This window comes from Spea bombifrons, chromosome 2, assembly GCF_027358695.1.
Source record: "Spea bombifrons isolate aSpeBom1 chromosome 2, aSpeBom1.2.pri, whole genome shotgun sequence".
In the NCBI taxonomy this organism is placed as follows: Eukaryota; Metazoa; Chordata; class Amphibia; order Anura; family Pelobatidae; genus Spea; species Spea bombifrons.
In genome coordinates this window covers 65,278,898-65,297,821 of record NC_071088.1, presented here as the reverse complement: position 1 = coordinate 65,297,821, position 18,924 = coordinate 65,278,898, and the positions used below count along the sequence as shown (strand labels likewise).

The window sequence follows — 18,924 nt, the reverse complement described above, 5'->3', positions numbered from 1 at the left end:
AGGCCTCCATATATACATATCCATAGGATATGTATATTTTCCATAGCCATTGTTCTAAAGCAATCCAGTAGCAACAATGGTGGGGAACACAAGCGTTATGGAGGCTTTTATAAATGCCCTTGTTTTCTTTCTTTCAAAATGGACAATAACATTAACACATCTTAAGATATACTGGTACAGAATGACAAGGGTGTCCTGCTTTCGCAAGCTTATGATCTGTTAGGCCTTAGACCTCTGTCAGATAGTCTAGGTTGTCTGCTTGTTTGTCAAACATAATTGTGTGGGTAGTTTCATAAATCGGTGAACACTAGAAAGGCTTCAGTCTCAGCAAAGTGAGTTCTAATCAGTTCCAATCTACCATGTGCCTGTATACCAAGGATGGATGGAAATTCTAGCCAAATGAAGGATTTTCAAATTTAAGACCAGTGAATAAATTTGTGTTGGCTGTGTGTATAATAGATTAACACTGTGAATATTGGTTTATTTCCATTTTTGACATTTTTTTTAATATTTTCATCCTTGTATGTATGTATGTATGTATGAATGTAGATACAAAAAAGCCCTGCTTTTCCTGAACAAAAGAAAAAACTTTTGTGAAAAACAGCTTCCATCTTTAAGAAGCTAAATATATTTTAAATGTATGGACTCCACTTGTAAACTAATAATCCCAAGCAGGCCCGGACTGGGACAAAAAATAGGCCCGGGCATTTAAGCCTGAGCAGCCCATATTTATTTATTTATTTATTTATTGTTACAGCCCACCCTTCATGTACCACCTTTGCATTTAATCATTCAGACAAATCATTAACACATTCATTAATGCAGTCTCACAAATCAAGCAATTCATCCTCACATGAATTCATTGTCATACGCATTCACACAACTCCTCCACACATTTATTCATTAATTCTCATTCGCATTCACACTACCCCCTCTCTTCATCTTATCTGCCCCTTCTCACTATGTAACCCCCTTCCCCACTTCTCAATATGTACCGCCTCTATCTATCCCCTCTCCCCCTTTCTCACTATCTAACCCCCCTCTGCCCCTTTTCACTGCACCCCCCTCCCTCACCCTACTTACCTTGTTGCCGGAGCAAGCGGCAACTGCGACCGCGCCTGTGCCAGGGCAGGATTGACTTAGGGGCTGATGGAGCTGCAGCTCCAGGCCCCCACCTTAAAATAGGCCCAGTCAGGACCGGACTGACTGGTCCTATATGGCAGCATTAACGCAGAGCCCCTTAAGCCCGCCGCAACTACCCCCTCCTAACTATCTACCCTCTCCCTCTTTGAAGTTCACTTACCTTTCAGGAGTCCTGCGGTGGGGGTGCAAGGCCTCTGCCTCCCAGCTCTGCCACTGTATGGAACAGTATAGAGTGATGGGAGTTATGATGTACTTTTAGAGCATAATTATATAATGAAAAATACATTGGAAATGGTACAGCATAACACCCATCACTCTCACACACTTACCAATCAACACACATATACACCAATCCACACACATATACCAATCCACACGCATACCAATCCACACATATACACTAATCCACACATATATACCAATCCACACACATATACCAATCCACACGTATACACCAATCCACACGTATACACCAATCCACACGTATACACCAATCCACACGTATACACCAATCCACACGTATACACCAATCCACACACACATACCAATCCACACATATATACCAATCCACACACATACACCAATCCACACACATACACCAATCCACACATATATACCAATCCACACATATATACTGATCCACACATATATACTGATCCACACACATACCAATCCACTCTCACTTAATGCTTTCCTACCTTTCCTTTCTTCTTTCAGCTTCTTCTCCTCTTCTTCAGTTCTTCTGTCTTCTCTGTCTTCTTCCGGGTCAGAGGGCACGGACAGCGGTGGGCGCGGCTTCAGTGTTGTGCGCCGGGACCTGAAAACAAACCCCGGCGTACAACAGCTGTTGCCGCGCGGATCACAAGGGAGCGGTATCGGAGGTCTTTAACAGACCTCCGGCTCCCTTGAGTGATTTTAAGCCGGGTTGAACCCGGCTTAAAATCACTCAAGGGAACCGGAGGTCTGTTAAAGACCTCCGATACCGTTCCCTTGCGAGCCTGCTCCTCCAGCGGCGGACATTACTGTCCGTCTCTGGAGGGGTGCCGGGTGCCGCAAGTTGGCACCCCCTGATGAGCGGCCGCCCCCTGGAGTGTGGCGCCCTGTGCGCTCGCACACCCCAAAGGTCGGCCCTGCCCTAAGGGGCCGGGAAGCCCCCACCAGGGCCGTCCTTACGGGTGTGCGGCCGCACAGGGTTTAAATTAAAACATCGGGTTTTTTTTTTTTTCCAACTTTATTTAAAAGCCTCCATGTTAAATAAAGTAAAAAAAAAACCCGATGTTTTAATTTAAGCCCTGTGCGGCCGCAGACCCGTAAGGCCGGCCTTGGTGGGGACTTCCCGGCCCCTTAGAGTGGCGGACCCGGTCGCAGTTGGTAGGGTAGGGGCCTGGAGCTGCAGCTCCATCAGCCCCTATGTCAATGCGGCCCTGCCGTGGACCGGCCCACCGGGCAAATGCCCGGTGTGCCCGATGGCCAGTCCGGGCCTGATCCCAAGTCTTTCTCAGAAATAAACTACCCAGTCTTTCGCCCATTTAGTTGGTTCTGTGATTTAGGTACCCAAATGCATTACTTTACATTTACTTATGCTGAAATTCATCTGCTATTTTATTTTTCCTTTTACAATTCTCCAACATTAATTCGATAAGTCTGCAATTAGCACACACCATAAACTGAATTTATAACCTTTTACTATGCAAGTTGAAAGGGGACTGATTATTTTTGTCAACATTCAGAGGTGCGGTCATTTTCCAGGACCGATGCTAATAAATGAACTTCCTATGGAGGACTACGAAGGGGTACAAATGAAATTTCTTCTTCTACCTCAGTGAAAATAAGCAACATCATTTTTTATATGTAACAAAACACGTATTCCAACAAAGTACAAGTAATGTTAAAATACATTGGACAAACATTCAATGTTTTCTATTTGTTTTAGTAACTGCTTTGGCTATTGGTCATACATGTCAGGCAAATGACCTGCCAGTGATTAGGATTTTCCGTCATTTGCAAAACAATTATTCACGTAGTCACTTTTTTAGAATAATGTTCTTATTAATATTATTTTTTTCATTAATAAGTTGTGCACATACACTCTGAATGGTACATATAGTTACTATGATGCAAAGCTTGAAATGTCCAAGGTACTGTTAAGCCCTGATTATCCCTGAAATTATGTCAGAGGATAAAGTTGGGAATATTATTTCACAGTTTGTGGCTCCTTTCCTTCAAGGTACGGCTGGTTATTGGGGGTGTTCAAGCAGCTGTTTTGCTGACTGGAGGTGATGGGAACTGTAATTATTCAAGTGCTATCAGTTAAAATATCAGGAGACCAGTTAGACTACCTTATAAAGATTTCTAGAGTTGAGAAAACTATACATAGATTGAATTAAACTAGTAAATATAACTAGGAAGCACCAGAACGTAATTTATTCACTAAACTGTCAGTGGCAGGTGACATCAGAAGGCGTTAGAAAATGCATTCCGCTACTTGTACAATTCTATTGAAATATGCTAATTCTACGCAGCATAATATTAAAGTGGACTGTTGAGTTAAATACCAGGAAGTTAAAAATATATATATTTTTACAATGTATGTTCACATCCTTTAGTATGCCTAATGTGGGACAGGCACAGGTTAAAATGTACATGCACAAGGATGGGTTAAAAAGTGCACGGAAAAATCATCACTACGCAGATATAACCTCCTCCATTAGTCCACAATATCAAGACAAGATCATTATAAGCTATTCCCATGCGAAGTCTGCATTATTTGCAAAAACTCGGCTGGTAATCTTTAGCCTTTCCCATGCCAATTCACATGTCCTCCCCCTCCATTAGCGCTAATGGCTTCGTGCTCACATAAGCTGTTAAGACTCATTAAGGAGTTATCAGGTAACAGGAGAAAACAGATGCAGCTCAGCTAAATCAATTTACCACCTCAGGGTTAAAGACAGTGGCGGCATCTCAGGCAGTTATTAGGTGACGAGAGAACGTGTGTTTATTATTTGATGCCAGACAGTACACAGACTGTCCTATTTTCTTTCTAAGTGTTTCCCTATGTGTCTTATGCCTTTGTCTCATGGGTTACTGTACTCGTCTTCACTTGGAACGACCTGGTTTGTGTTCCCCAGCCAGACTGCAGGCAGAAAGTATTAACCTTTGTGCATTACCATACTTTTTGTATTCCATTTGCAATGACGACCATCCATTAAAGAGATAACCTGAGTGCAGTTACTTTTTTAACACTCTATGCCTTTAGTCTTTCACTTAATATTTGTTTATTGTAGGATCTAGACTACTTCAAGGAACTCAAGCATCCAATGTTTATATAATCTTATTGCAGTCAGACATCTTGCAAGTATTGTGGTATTTTTATGCTATAATAATACCTTTGTTGTATTGATGGCAACTTGTTGTTGCTAGTCACTGAAATATTATCTTGTATACATATAACAGCGGCAGATTCCACAGCACAGTATTGACCTCTACCTAAACATACTTTACTGTCCCTGAAACCTTTACATGGCTGTTCGACTCATCTCTCAGGATACCAGCATGGATAATTATACAATTATTCTAGTTCTTATGTCGAATAATTGGAATTTTAATAAAGACAGGAGGCGAATATTTGCATAACTTCCTTTACTGTCACCATAGCAGCAAAGATAAAAATAGTACAAAACCTAACCAATCAGAAAAAAGATTGACATAATATAACAAATGGTAGTCCCTGTATCTTCCTCTTTCTGCTGCATGCGAACCAGAAGAATAGGACTTGACTTGCTGAATGAAGAAACTTGAGCCAGAAGAAGAACAAAACTTGACTCGCTGAAGACAAACTTGCATCTTAAACGGTCAACCGAATCATGATGCTGGAACCGAAGAATGGACTCCAAGAGGAGTTAAACTGAAACAAAAAAGAGATATATAACAGCAAAGTGCCTGTATAAAAGTTCCATATAATACTAGTCAATACAATTCAATAAAGAGCCATAGAAAACATGCGCAAATAATAGCATATATAAAAATAATAATAATAATAATAATAACAATAATAACCCCCTAGTACAAACAAAGGGATGGGAGGGAGGGAAATATTCGCCTCCTGTCTTTATTAAAATTCCAATTATTCGACATAAGAACTAGAATAATTGTATAATTTTAAGGCAAGACAGGAGGCTTCATATTTGCAATTTTAACGCTTATCCAATAGAGATAAAACTGCTGAAGATAAAGGGCGAAAATAAAATGTACGAAAAGTGGAAGCTCTAGACCAGTCAGCGGCCCTGAGAATATCCGAAAGGGAACCGCCAGCTGAAAAGGCTCCGGAAGCGGCAGCCCCCCGGACAGAATGTGCCCCAAAATGTAGTTCAACACCTGCCAAGGTAAGTAACCATCGAATCCATCGGGCTAGAGTAGGAGAAGAAACCGGATGAAAGGGTCTAGCGTAAGAAATAAGAAGCTGAGAAGCCGAACTGGGACGAAGAGAAGAAGTGGAAGAGATATATGTATTAAGACACCTAGCAACACAAAGCTTAGGATCATCAGAAAGATAAGGGTAAGATATAGAAGTAGAAAGCGTTTTAGTTCGTTTACGAACCGAAAAAACCACACCTTCCGGAGAAAAAGAAAAAGCGCCCACTTCAAGAGCACGAACATCCGAGACCCTACGAAAAGAAAGTAAACAAAGCAACAACGTAAGCTTAGCTGATAACTGACGAAGAGTCAGCAAATCATTATCAGGCCAATTCCGAATAAAATCAAGGATCAAAGATACATCCCAAAAGGAGTCATATCGTGGAGCTGGAGGTCTACGTAACCGAATACCCCGAAGTAGACGGCAAACCAACGGATCCTGGCCAATAGGCCCGTTCCTGGAACCAACATGACTGCTGGAAATAGCCGATCTAAAAACATTAATAGAGCGGTATGATTTTCCTGAAGAAAATAACTCTGCTAAGAAATTTAAAAGAAACGTTATAGAGGCCGAATGGGGATCCACCTGTTGTCCCATACACCAAGAAGACCATGTCTTCCATGCTGCCCGATAAGATTTGTGGGTACCCGGAGCCCATGAATCTCGGAGCAAATCTCTAGCGTCCTGCGATATGTCAAGGACAGAGTGAGATCCCCCGAAATCATCCATGCAACTAAAGAGAGACGGCCGTCGAGAATGAGGGGATGGGAATGACCTTCCGGGTTCCGAAGAAGAGACGGGAAGGTTGGGAGAGCTAACGGATCCTGAATGGAAAGTTCCAAAAGTGCTGGGAACCAAGGTTGGGAGGGCCATAAAGGAGTGATCAAGAGAACGGTCACCTGAGCCCTGAGAATATGATGAATTACCCTGGGAATAAGAGAGAAGGGAGGAAAAGCATAAGCTCCCTTCATTGGCCAATGTTGTAGAAAGGCATCCGTAGCTAGAGCCTCCGGATCCGGTAACCAACTGAAAAATTCGGGAACTTGGTAGTTCGTACGGGAAGCAAAGAGATCCAGAGTGAAGGGACCTCTGTGAAAATTGAGATCCTGGAAAACTCCCTCGTGGAGCCTCCAATCGCTGGCATCTCTCCAATGTCTGGAGAACCAGTCCGCCCTCTGATTCTCCACTCCGGGAACGTACTCCGCCAGAAGAGTAATGTTTCGATTGAAACAAAACTGGTAAATCTGTTTTGTTACCTCCGTCAGATGTTTGGATCTGGTTCCCCCTAAGCGGTTGATGTAACGAACCGCTGAAAAATTGTCCATCCTCAACAGGAGACAACAATCGGAACGATCTTTTGCAAGGCTGCGGATCGCAAAAGAGCCTGCAATGAGTTCTAAGCAATTTATGTGAAGATTGCGTTCTTCCGACGACCAACGACCTCCGGTGGCTTGCGTGAGAGACGCCGCTCCCCATCCGATCATGCTTGCATCGGATTCCAGCACGAAATCCGGGCGTGAACCGAATATGGCGCGGCCGTTCCATGCTTGCATGTGTCGGAGCCACCACTGTAGTTCCTGTCTCACCTCGTCTGTGAGTCGAACCGGCTGATCGTAGGATGGATTCTGTCTTAGATGAGTTGCCTTGAGTCGTTGAATAGCTCGATAATAAAGGGGACCCGGGAAAATCGCCTGTATTGATGAAGAGAGGAGGCCCACCGTCCGAGAGAGTCTTCTGAGAGGGCACTGTTCCATGCGCAGCAGAGCACGAATATCCTTCTTGATAGCAGCGATTTTGGAGGTCGGTAATTGCAGAAGAGCCTTTACCGAATCTATTTCGAAACCTAAAAATCGAATCTTCTGGGTAGGAGATATTTCCGATTTCGGAAAATTGATCACGAAGCCTAGTTGTTGTAAAGTCTTCACTACGAAAGAAGTCTGGGCGAGGAGGACATCCTTGTCTTGAGCGAAAAGAAGAAGGTCGTCTAGGTAAATAATTGACCTGACACCCCTGGACCTGAAGAAAGCCATTACTGGCTTGAGCAGCTTGGTAAAGCACCAAGGGGCGGAACTGAGGCCGAATGGAAGGCATTTGAACTGCCAAAGATGGTGATTCCATAAAAACTGGAGAAAACAACGATGGTCCGGATGAATGGGGACCGCTAGATAAGCGTCCTTGAGGTCTAGTCTGGTAAACCAGTCCCTGCGCTTCATGAGGTCTCTTAGAAGATGGATCCCCTCCATCTTGAAATGTTGATACGTTACAAACGCGTTGAGATCTCGAAGATTGATGACCGGACGTAAATCCCCCGTTTTTTTCTTTACAAGAAAAATGGAACTGACGAAAACTGGGGGACCGTGGACCCTCTCTATCGCTCCTTTTTGCCTTAAGGAAATCAACTCTTTGTCTATAAGGTCTTGGGCTGCCAAGGCCCTGAAAACCTGTGGAGGGGACCGAGACTGATGAGGCGGGGAAACAAAGTCTATGAGATAACCCTGGACCGTATGGAGGATCCAAGGGTCGGACGTAATTTTCTCCCAAGCATGGGAAAAAAGAGAGATCCGTCCTGCCACAGATGGAGGGGTAGAAGGGGATAAAAGAAAATGACTTACCGTTGTTGGGACGTCCTCTGGAGAATCCTGCAGAACCTCTGTCTCTATAACCTCCTCTGGAAGTAGCGGACCGAGCCCGAAAGGATCCTCTGAAGGAATATGGAGTTTGGCTTTGGTATTGTCTGGAGCCTTGTTGATAAAAACGGCTGGAGACCCGGCCCCTCGGTCGTCCAGCCCTAGCGGAGAAACGATTGTCTTGGGGAAACACCTTTCTCATAGATGTTTTGGCCTTATTCCATGAGGTCATAACAGACACATGGCGGTTTAATTCCTTTACAAAAGGATCGCCAAAGAGGAGGCCATTGGCTGACACCCCTAGCTCTTTAGAACCCAATTCAGCCAATCTAGGGTCCATACGGAAAAGAGCTGCTCTCCTGCGCTCCGTAGAGATAGCCACATTAGCATTACCTAAAAGGCAAATGGTACGTAGAGCCCAATCTCGAATAATTTTAGGGTCTAGGGCTGAATCTTGAAGTAATGAACGGTCGGCCAAGGATAATATCTGAGTAACCGGACCAATAATATCCAATAATTTGTCTTGGGCCGATTTTAGACCCTGTTCCAGACCTTTACGAGGGTCGCGGCCCTTTTGTGAAAGGAGAGCGACCACGTTAGGGTCAAACTCCGGGGTGGCAACCACTTTACCCGGAATTACCGGACGTGGACATTCAGCTCGTAATTTATTTCTAACCTCCTTATCGAGAGAGCGTCTGATCCATTTTTGGATATAAAGGCTCAAATGAAGGGGAGGAGCCCATTCAGTGGACCTGGGGTGTCTCATATTAGTTGGTTCGAATAGAACCGTACCAGATGGGTCAACCACTGGAGCATCCGCAGGAGAAGGTAGAGAATTAGCAGGAGCATTAGGGACTGAATGATGGGGCTCACCCACAACATTCTCGTGTACGAATTGTGATTCGTGGTGTCTGGACGAAGCCAGCAATTCATCTTGGTGCGAGCAATCCGAAGATGCCGCATGCCACTCATCCAATAATTGGAGAATATTATCAGAACTAGGCTCTCTAGCCTCCTGAGCTGATGGGATAGCCACATCATGTCTAGGGCGTTTAGCAGGGCCTTTCCCTTTTCCAGCCGAAACGCTATTCCCTTTCCAGGGGCGCTTAGAGGTCTTGGAACCCTCAGATTTATCTGAGTCATAATCAGAAGTATCTTTCTGAACATGGGAAGCATCAGAAACAATAACCGTAGGGCCAGGCTGATTAATGGTTTGAGCCATCTTATTCATGAAAGTCTCCATGGAAGAGGAAAATTTATCTTCCAGCCAGGATAGGATGAAATCCTGAGAGGTGGGATCTCCTGACATAATGACCAAATTGACCAAAGGGGGGCTCACCCCTAATAACAACTTGAGAATAGAAATAAAGATATATATATATATAAAATGTTTTTTTTTTTTTTTTTTTTTTTGTAGTTCTATAGAAAAAAAGGCTCTAAGGACACCAATAAGAACCAATAAAAGAACAGGGGCTCACCTTGTCAAGTAAGCAACAAAATAAAAACAGAAATATGGAAAATAAAAGAAAATAAAACTTTGCACCAAAATAAAAATACCGGAACACACCAGGAATAATTAGAAACAGGGGCTCATCCTGTGTATCAACGGCGAGAAATCGCAATGAAAATACTGACAGAACGTGACCACACGCGTCAGTAGCAAGCTGCAACTGCACAGTAACGTTACTGCGTAGTTGCGGTAGATAAGAAAACAAAATGGCGCCGAAATCTCACACTCGCGAGATTTCGGCCGGCCCAAAATGGCCGCCGCACTAAGAAAACGAGACGGCAATAACGAAGAGAAAAAACTCGGCGAACACCAAGAGAAAAGACCGGGCAAAGAGCCCACCGGGAGAAAACAGGTAAGAAGCAAAAGGCTAATACCCTGAATAGAAAATAAGACGAGAAAATAACTCAGAAGAGATAAAAAACGAAAAGCAGATAAAACAAACACTGAATAATAAGGAAAATAACGGCAAATCTAAAAGGAAAACAACCATAACAACATATATAAGAAAGAAATACCCATAATATAAAAAAGGGAAATAATAAAGTACATAAAACACAGAAAATAAACTGTATAAGCCTGAAAATTGATAAATCTATCAATAGAAATCAGATCTGACCTTTCTGCAATGGTGAGCAGCAAAGAAAGAGGAAGATACAGGGACTACCATTTGTTATATTATGTCAATCTTTTTTCTGATTGGTTAGGTTTTGTACTATTTTTATCTTTGCTGCTATGGTGACAGTAAAGGAAGTTATGCAAATATGAAGCCTCCTGTCTTGCCTTAAAATTATTAATTCTTTTAGCTCTTAAGCAGCTAGTGGGAAAGTTTAGAGTCACAGAACACAGCACCTGACAGAGAAGAAAGAAAAGACTCCTACCTGGAGTCTGACATATTTAACCCCTTGACGACAATTGACGTGCCAGGACCGGCACGTCTTTAAACGGGTGCAGAAAGCGAACTATTTTCGCTTTCTGCACCGAAACGGCGTTGCTGTAATGCCTCGACCTCGAGGCATTCAGCAACGCCATGATCGGCATAAAGGGGCCATCTCTGGCCCCTCCCCGGGGCGTCAACATCCGCCATACTTTGTATGGCGGCGGACGCCCGTTTTAAAAGCGTTTAGGAGGCGATAAATGGTGTCGCTGGAATGCCTCGATCAGGAGGCATCCAGCGACACCAAACAATTACCTTGGGATGGACTGTGACCGCTCCGGAGAGCGGTCACAGCCGCCGCTGCAGGTGATCTTCGCCATCAAGCAAGATGGCGGCCGCCCTGTAAAAAACAATAAAGACTAAAAAGTTTGCTAGACGGTCTCCAGACCCTCTAGAGAACTCTGGCTCCACTTGCAGGTTGAATACAGGTACTGCATTCAACCATGCAAGTCAATGGAGCTCAGCTTTCTAATCACAGTGTGATTAGTAAAAATAAATTAAAAATAAAATAAAATTAATAATAATTAGAAAAAAATAGTAAAAAACCAGTAAAATGTAAAAATAATTTCCCACTGATGTCACGATCAGGGGAACCTTCAAGTTGAAAAAAATGTAAAAAAAAGGCAAAAAAATATATATATATATAAAAAATATATTTTTGTGAGCAAGTCCTAAAATTAGCATATTAGGTTAAAACAATTCTCGCATGGAAAGAGTTAAAATACTGGCATATTAAATGGCCATGGGGTGTCTACTTTTAAAAAATTTATGATTTGATGGGGTAAATTGAATTGGCCGGATTCAACAATGTCCCAATTAACACGGGGGGGAAGGATGGCCACACATCTAATTTCCAATTTAAAAAAAATGCACACGTACCAAATGTGGCCTTTTAGTTCCCCCAAAAAATGACAAACCCATGCATGTGGGGTATCACTGCACTCAGGTGTGACAGCGGCATATACCAGGAGCTGTAAATTCATACATAAAGTAGGTGTGTGTGGGAAAAATACACACACAAAAATACTACTGCAAACTTTGAAACAATGCTGGTGGTAAAATGTGTGCATGCAAAGAGTTAAAATACCAGCATTTAAAATACACTGTGGTGTGTAGTTTTCAAAAATATATGGTTTTGTTGGGCACACTGAAATGGCCCGGCTCAAAGATGTACCAAATAGGGCATGGGCAGTGGATCCCCAAATGCCAAAGTTCAACATTGAAAAATGTGCATGCCCCAAATGTGGCCCTTTTGCCCCCAAACAGCCATGCAAAATCATTCATGTGGGGTATCACTGTGCTCAGGAGATGTTGCTGAACACATATTGGGGTGTTTTGTGATAGTGACATATACCAGAACCTGTTTATTCATACCTGAAGTAAAATGTGTGTGAAAAAACAAATGCAAAAAAATTACTACCATAAAGTTTGACAAAGGCTGATGGTAGAATAAGTGCTTGGAAAGGGTTAAAATACTAGCATTCGGAATACCCTGGGCTCTCTAGTTTTCAAAAATATATGACTTGATGGGGTAAATTGCATTGGCCGGCTTCAAAGATACCCGAAATGGCACATGGGGGGAAGAATTACCAGATTTGGAAAAAATGGCTTTGAAATAGCAAAACGCTACCTGTACTTATTGCCCCATAATGTGTAGAAAAAAGCAAAAAAACATAAAAACATTGGGTATTTCTAAACTCAGGACAAATAGTAGAATCTATTTAGCAGGTTTTTTTATTACCTTTTATAGATGAGTAAAAGATTTTTCAACTAAAAGTTAGAAACAGTCATTTTTTTCTAAATGTTTCACCATATTTTATACTTTTTTTAATAGTAAATAATACGATACAATCAAAACAATGTCATCTAAAGAAAGCCCTTCTTGTCCTGAAAAAAAACAATATATAATGTGTGTGGGTTCAGTAAACGGGAAAGAAGAAAATTACAGCTAAACACGAGCAGCACAGAAATGTTAAAACGGCCATTGTCACGAAGGGGTTAAAGTATCTTTTGCTTTTTATATTTGCGATATTGTCATTGTTTGGAAAAATATGCTTTAAAGGGAATACATTGACTCTGAATTGAGTGGGGAATTCTCGAAAAGTATCCTAATTAACTTATGATATCTCAACTTTCAGCATTTCCTTCGCTGAGGGTGCCAAAACCAATGAGTTTACATCAAACAGAAGAAACAACTTGACTCAGCAGCCGCAACCGCCGCGAAGAAGGGGAAGACCCCCCGCCAATGTAAGGCAACCACAGCAGCCGCGAGGAAGAGGGAGACCTCCCGCCTCTGCACAGCAGCCACAGCCGCTGCGAAGGAGAGGGAGACTCCCCACCTCTGCCCAGCAGCCGCCCCGAAGAAGGGGGAGACCCCCCACCTCTGCTTAGCATCCGCAGCCGCCACGAAGAAGGGGGAGACCCCCTGCCTTTGCACAGCAGCGGCAGCCGCCCCGAAGGCGAGGGAGACCTCCCGCCTCCACGCTCCAAACCCGGCAGCTGCCTACAGAAGACAGGTCCAGCTCCGGTGTCCGGACACGTTCCTCATAACGCCACCTAGTGGCGCCGGCGGAGATTGCATCGCCTTATACAGGGAGGTTACGTATACGCCACAAGCAAGATGGCCGCAGAGGAAGTGATGTAACGGCACTTTGAATATTTGGTGGGAAAACGCTAATTGGTGCCTAAACTCCTCTGCCTATTTAAGAGACTCTAATACACTCAGTCTTCGCCTTCTGATGGTCGTTCCTATCTCGGTAGTGCCTTTTCCTCAGTACACGTTCCGTTTGCCTTCCTGTTGCTTACCTGGATTGTTCCCGTTTACTCTGTCTTTTGGTATCCTGACCTAGGCTTATTCCACGATGTTCCTGTTCTCCGGTCTCCTGACGTCGGCTTATTCCACAACGTTCATGTTCTCCGGTATCCTGACCTCGGCTTGCATTTTCGACGTTCCTGATCTCTGGCTTCCTGATCTCAGCTTGCTGGACTATCCCTTACCAGTCCTACCTGACTTCGGTGTCTCCTTCCTACGCTGTGTCGTGACACTCTCTCTCTCTTTTTTTTTTTACTTTGTTTAGGTTTACAGGGTTCAAGCAAAAGCTGAAGGTAGAACACCAACTGAACAGCATTGATTTGGCATGCTGGATGAGCATGACCCGAAGAAAGGTCAAAAAATAAAATCCTAAAATACATCTGTTAATCATGTGCTATTCTCTGAATAGGAAGTCTTATTTTTACTAAAAGATCGTGTATGTTTAGAGCAAAACAATAAAAATATATAGAATTATGTCACTCTGTGGAGGGGATGTTCTTGCCACTCTGTTTTAGGACAATCTTCCCAGGCACTTGCATGGAGGGTGCCACTGAAGAAAACCACTTTGTCACCTACCACTTATCCCCAGATCTCATTTCTACTGCAGTTCCACAATTTCTCCTCCCTAGGATTTTTTTTACTGTTTTACTATTACGCTCATGGTTATTGTTGTGTTTTTTTGTATTTGTATGCTTGATTGATTGACATGTGAGTGTTTTTAGGTGTACTGTTTTTATTATTGACTCTATGTGCCTTTATATACTTGGTTATGATGATATGTAAGTTCTGTCTTGGAACATTCGAAACAGTCGGTCTGTGGGAGGAACACTCAGCTAATGCACTTCCAACCATATGTGTGCGCAAAAGCTGTATCTAATGCCTAAAACAGTCGGCATATGCAAATGTGGGAGACCATAAAGCCATTTGTGAGGAATCAAAATGTGACACACCTTGTCGGTGTCTCAGTCTTAGGTAGATGTGTATTTTATTAGATTTTTTTTTCTCTTTCTTTGGTTACCACAAACTGATCTACATCCCCAAGGCTTGCTTCTACATTATATAGGATAACTGCAGAGATCATAAGATGAGGTATTTAAGCACTATAAGCACCACCAGATGAATGCTGAACTTATAAACGAGCAGGCTCCACATTTCTTTTTTTATTTTTTTTTTAAACCCAAATGGAATAAGACCAGAAATAGAAATTACATAAATTATTGGCATGACACAACAGCTTTAGGCTTTAGATGTTACAATATCGACCACATGAGTTAAGGGCCTTTTCATTACCGGTGGAGGTACTTGGGATAATAATTCACAATTTGATTAATACAACATAACAGAGAAACCTTAAAAAATGGTTTCTTTCATATACTCCTGAGGTCTATTAGATCAAAGGTGGTGGAAAGCATGGACAACTATAGCATGTACTGGATATATAACAGTTTTATATAGCAAAGATTAGCAAAAGTACCATCCATTCCCAGCACAGCCATAAAGAGCACCACATTTATTTTAAAGATCATGTTTCTTGAATTAAAAGGAGATAAAATAGTTTCTCGTTATTTTCCCCAAACAATGCCCCTTTAATATATCTTTTGCTTCCATAATGTCCAATTCACATGCAAGGACGATGGATATCATTAAAGCAACATGTGTAGTCAGCGTAAAGCTCACTAACAAAAATTAAGATATTCTCTTTTTTGTGGTAAAGAAATAAAATTTGTCAAATGTCAGGAGCAACGTCTCTAGGGAGCTGAATAACCTTTCTAGACGCTCCTTCTAGCTGCTTTCATGTATTTCCAAGTAGAATCCCCCCCTCTCTATATATCTAATGGGATACTGAGGTCAGACAAGAGACTTGCATAATAGAAAGCAGGCTTTTTGGTATGTTAAAAAATGCTTTGAGAAGTTACAAATAGCTTATCATCCCATACTAATTTCTTCTCAAGGGCTGGTTACATATTTGACCTTGATAGAGTTTTTACCAACTTTAATTTTATGTTATACTTTATTAATCTCATGAACATGCCATCTGAAGAAGTAAGCTTATGTAACTTTACATATTTTTGTATGCTGGCCCAATAAAAGGTTACTACTAAAGACACTAGCATTCTACAATGCAACAAACATTGACTGGCATGGGCCTACATCTTGAATTTTGAGCTACAGCTGCTTTTTTAAAATTTTTGTCTATGGATGACGTAACAATTAGGATAGAAACTTTTACGTTGTTACGAAAAAAAGACGACCCTGTGTTGGTAATTACATTAACACTTTTTTTCTGTTCACTCATGCTCAGCTGTCGCATTTGCAGACAAGGAGGCTTCTTAGCAAGCAATAAAAACATTGATGAATAAGTTTGGACCAGTCCTTGCTCAGAATTGGCTCCGACCAGCCCAGCGGAGGCAGGAATGGAGTGGGTCACATAATGCAAAGTTATTTGACTCCCCTAAAAAGGTAGTGTAAGAGTGTAAGGGAGGGAGGGTGAATGTATGTTTGTACAATAGAGTGAGAGTGCATGTATAAGTGTTAGCATGTATGTGTGTAGATAAGCATGAATGCGTATGTGTAAGTGTGTGTAAGCATGAAATGTGTATGTATAAGTGTGTGTGTGTGACCACGAAATGTGTATGTATACGTGTAAGCATGAATGTGTATGTATAAGTGTGTGTGTGTGAGCATAAATGTGTATGTATAAGTGTGTGTGAGCATGAATGTGTTTGTGTGAGCAAGACTTTGTATGTATGTGTTAGTATGTGCTCCCAAGTGTCTGTAAGTGTGTGCTGGTGTAAGTATGGGTGTGTAAGCATGAGTGTGTATGTGTGTTAGCATGGGGGTGTAAGTCTCTGAAGGTGTGTTTGTAAATATGTGTGTCTGTGTGTATGTGATTTACAGTGAGGGGGCAAGGGGGGCAACCTCTCCCCCGAATGTAAAGGTAGGTCAACCACATATATTAAGTTTAGTTTACGGAATTTATTATTTGTTAATTTTTTTAAAGACTGATAGAATAAATCGCTATTTCTACATATTAGCAGAACTCCCTCATCATGTTGCTTGCACCAGTCCACCATATGTTCTTCCTAAGCATGAATTAAAGGGACAGAAAGGAGTCAGAGTCCTAGGCCAAATGCATCATGAGACATTTGGCCCTAATTTCTGCAGTGTATAGCAATGCTTAATTTATGAAGTTAATTGACATTCATTTTGAGCAACAACAATCTAACACCAAGATCTATAAACTACGTTACAGAATGTGATGATACAAGGTCAGTAAAAGTATTGTAATATACCTTAAACCCTTAAGTACCAGGGATTACCAAGGGTCAGTGTAGGACCCTGCAAAAAAACATTTTCAACAAGGCTGGGCCTTCAGGTTACACTGAACATTTATTCATATGAATTGGTCCTCAAGCAAAACACCAACTAAGACCAATGACCAGAGCAAATTTACCATTTTTGATATGTGGTTGTTTAAATGTAATTTTCCTCTCTGACATTTAACACCCCCATACAATTATTCCACGTTTGCAGGATTAGGGTCTACTACAATAGGATATGGGTCAATGATTTTTTCTGGTATTCTAAGAAGCTATATGTCTGCCCTATACCAGCTTTTTAATACAAAATGTACGAGTTGTACATGGCCATTTTAATTAAATATATTGCAACCTTTTTATGCCAGGTATTTGATTTGCCCTGCACAAGGTATGGTATTATGCACTGGTCTGCAAGGCTCACCCCCATGTGTCTATTGTACTCCAGGATGCATACTTTTTGTTAGAAGGCTTTATACACGCAATGGATAGTTAAAAGCATGTACGTGTCCTTTTTGTCTGTCTACCTAATGGCCATTAATTCATCCTGCCGTAAAGAAGATGTTTTCCAATGTATTTGCCTTGGGTAAACCAGCTGCTGGGGAGATTCTTTCCCAGAGGCAGGTGTGCCAATGAAATACAGAATTTTAATTTTTAAATTCAATGCTGGTATGACAATTATATAGGTGATAACTCTTATTCAGTAACTGGAAGAGGAGATCCTACACAACCTTGATGTTTTTTCCAATTGAATCAGGGCACCCTGGAGGATCTAGATGAGAGTCTTTCCCCTCATAAATGTAAATGGCAACTGTATACCATGTGTTACTCTTGCCAGGTTAATAGAATTTTATGCTGTATCTTGATCTTTTTGATGGTATTTATTGCCTGAAAAGCAATCTGCCTTTAAATCACATAAGGGATTCAACTTTACAAATCTTTTAGTCAGGTACATATGTTTCAGAAAATGTTTGTGACAGATCATTTGTAAGGGGCCTTAGATTATAGAGCTTGTCATATGAGGGATCATTTTTGGCAGACACAGAGCATTGTCATTGAAGTGGGGTAGTTGAAATCTCTGCTTGGTCATTATGGCTAGGAAAATAGCCAATATAAGATGTTTGCTCCAATGGGAGCATATACTTGGCTTCTTTATAATAGCCATCATTAACAATAGTGAAAAAACTACTTTTTGATCTGCAGCAAATCAGTGGGGCGCCAGGTCTGCAGGTGAGGTTAGCTGCCATGTTGGGCATAATGATTTTTTCAGCAGCAATATCCTTAAATAATTGACTGGTGAGTAACAGCTGCACAAACTGATGTGGTTCACTTATCTTATATTGTTTGTGATGCCGTGGGTTGACGTGAATGGGGGAATGTCCAGTTGCACAAAATTAGGTGGCATCGATAGATTCATAGCATAGGCATAGACTCTGTAAACCACCTTTTTAGGGGTTACAATGTACTGTTCAGAGCAATCCAGGCATTACCACAGGGCTACAATGGTTACATTAAATTAGCTTTTTAAAAAAAGCTTTTAAATGTCACAAAATAGGCGAAATAAAATTTTAAACAAAAAATGTATTTATTACTGTGATCATCAGGGAATCAGAAGGGTTATTTTTTTTATAAATTATGTGTTTGGAACCCTCTCCAGAATTTCTGGAATGCTGTGTAACACTGTTTCACTTTCTGTATCTCACAGAGGTTGACAAAGAGACATTGACTTTGTCATGTGAGCGTTGGTGATCGCTGTGATTGGTTAATTACAGCAATCATCTGACCCCACGATCAGTGATTGGAAACGCAAAGAGCGCACCACCCACTAAACCACATGACAAGTTAACTTGACGTTGCAGTCTTGCTGCAGCATCTGCCCTCGTCTACCATAATCAAACATGTCTTGCAACCGATTCAAGGGCTAGAAGCAGTCAATCAGTGGCAGGAAAGTGCTCCCCTCGAAATCAATGATAGCACTTCCTACACATATGTATGGCAGTCTGAACAGCACACAGCTTTCCCCTAGTCAGAGCTGGAGCTGACTGGAGGTGAGAATACCATGTGAGTATTCAGCTGAACAAATCTCCTAAGGGCATATAAAGGGGTAAATGCATATGACGGGATTCTGCAGAATTCTCTCATGCATTTGCAAACCAGGCAACATGAA

The 18,924-nt window shown here is 41.8% G+C and overlaps 1 protein-coding gene across 1 annotated transcript in view; it reads right to left on the bottom strand.

Moving 5' to 3' along the window:
* Positions 1–18,924, bottom strand: part of BCAS3 (BCAS3 microtubule associated cell migration factor) — a 514,534-nt gene that overhangs the window by 394,468 nt on the left and 101,142 nt on the right. The window lies entirely within an intron of this gene.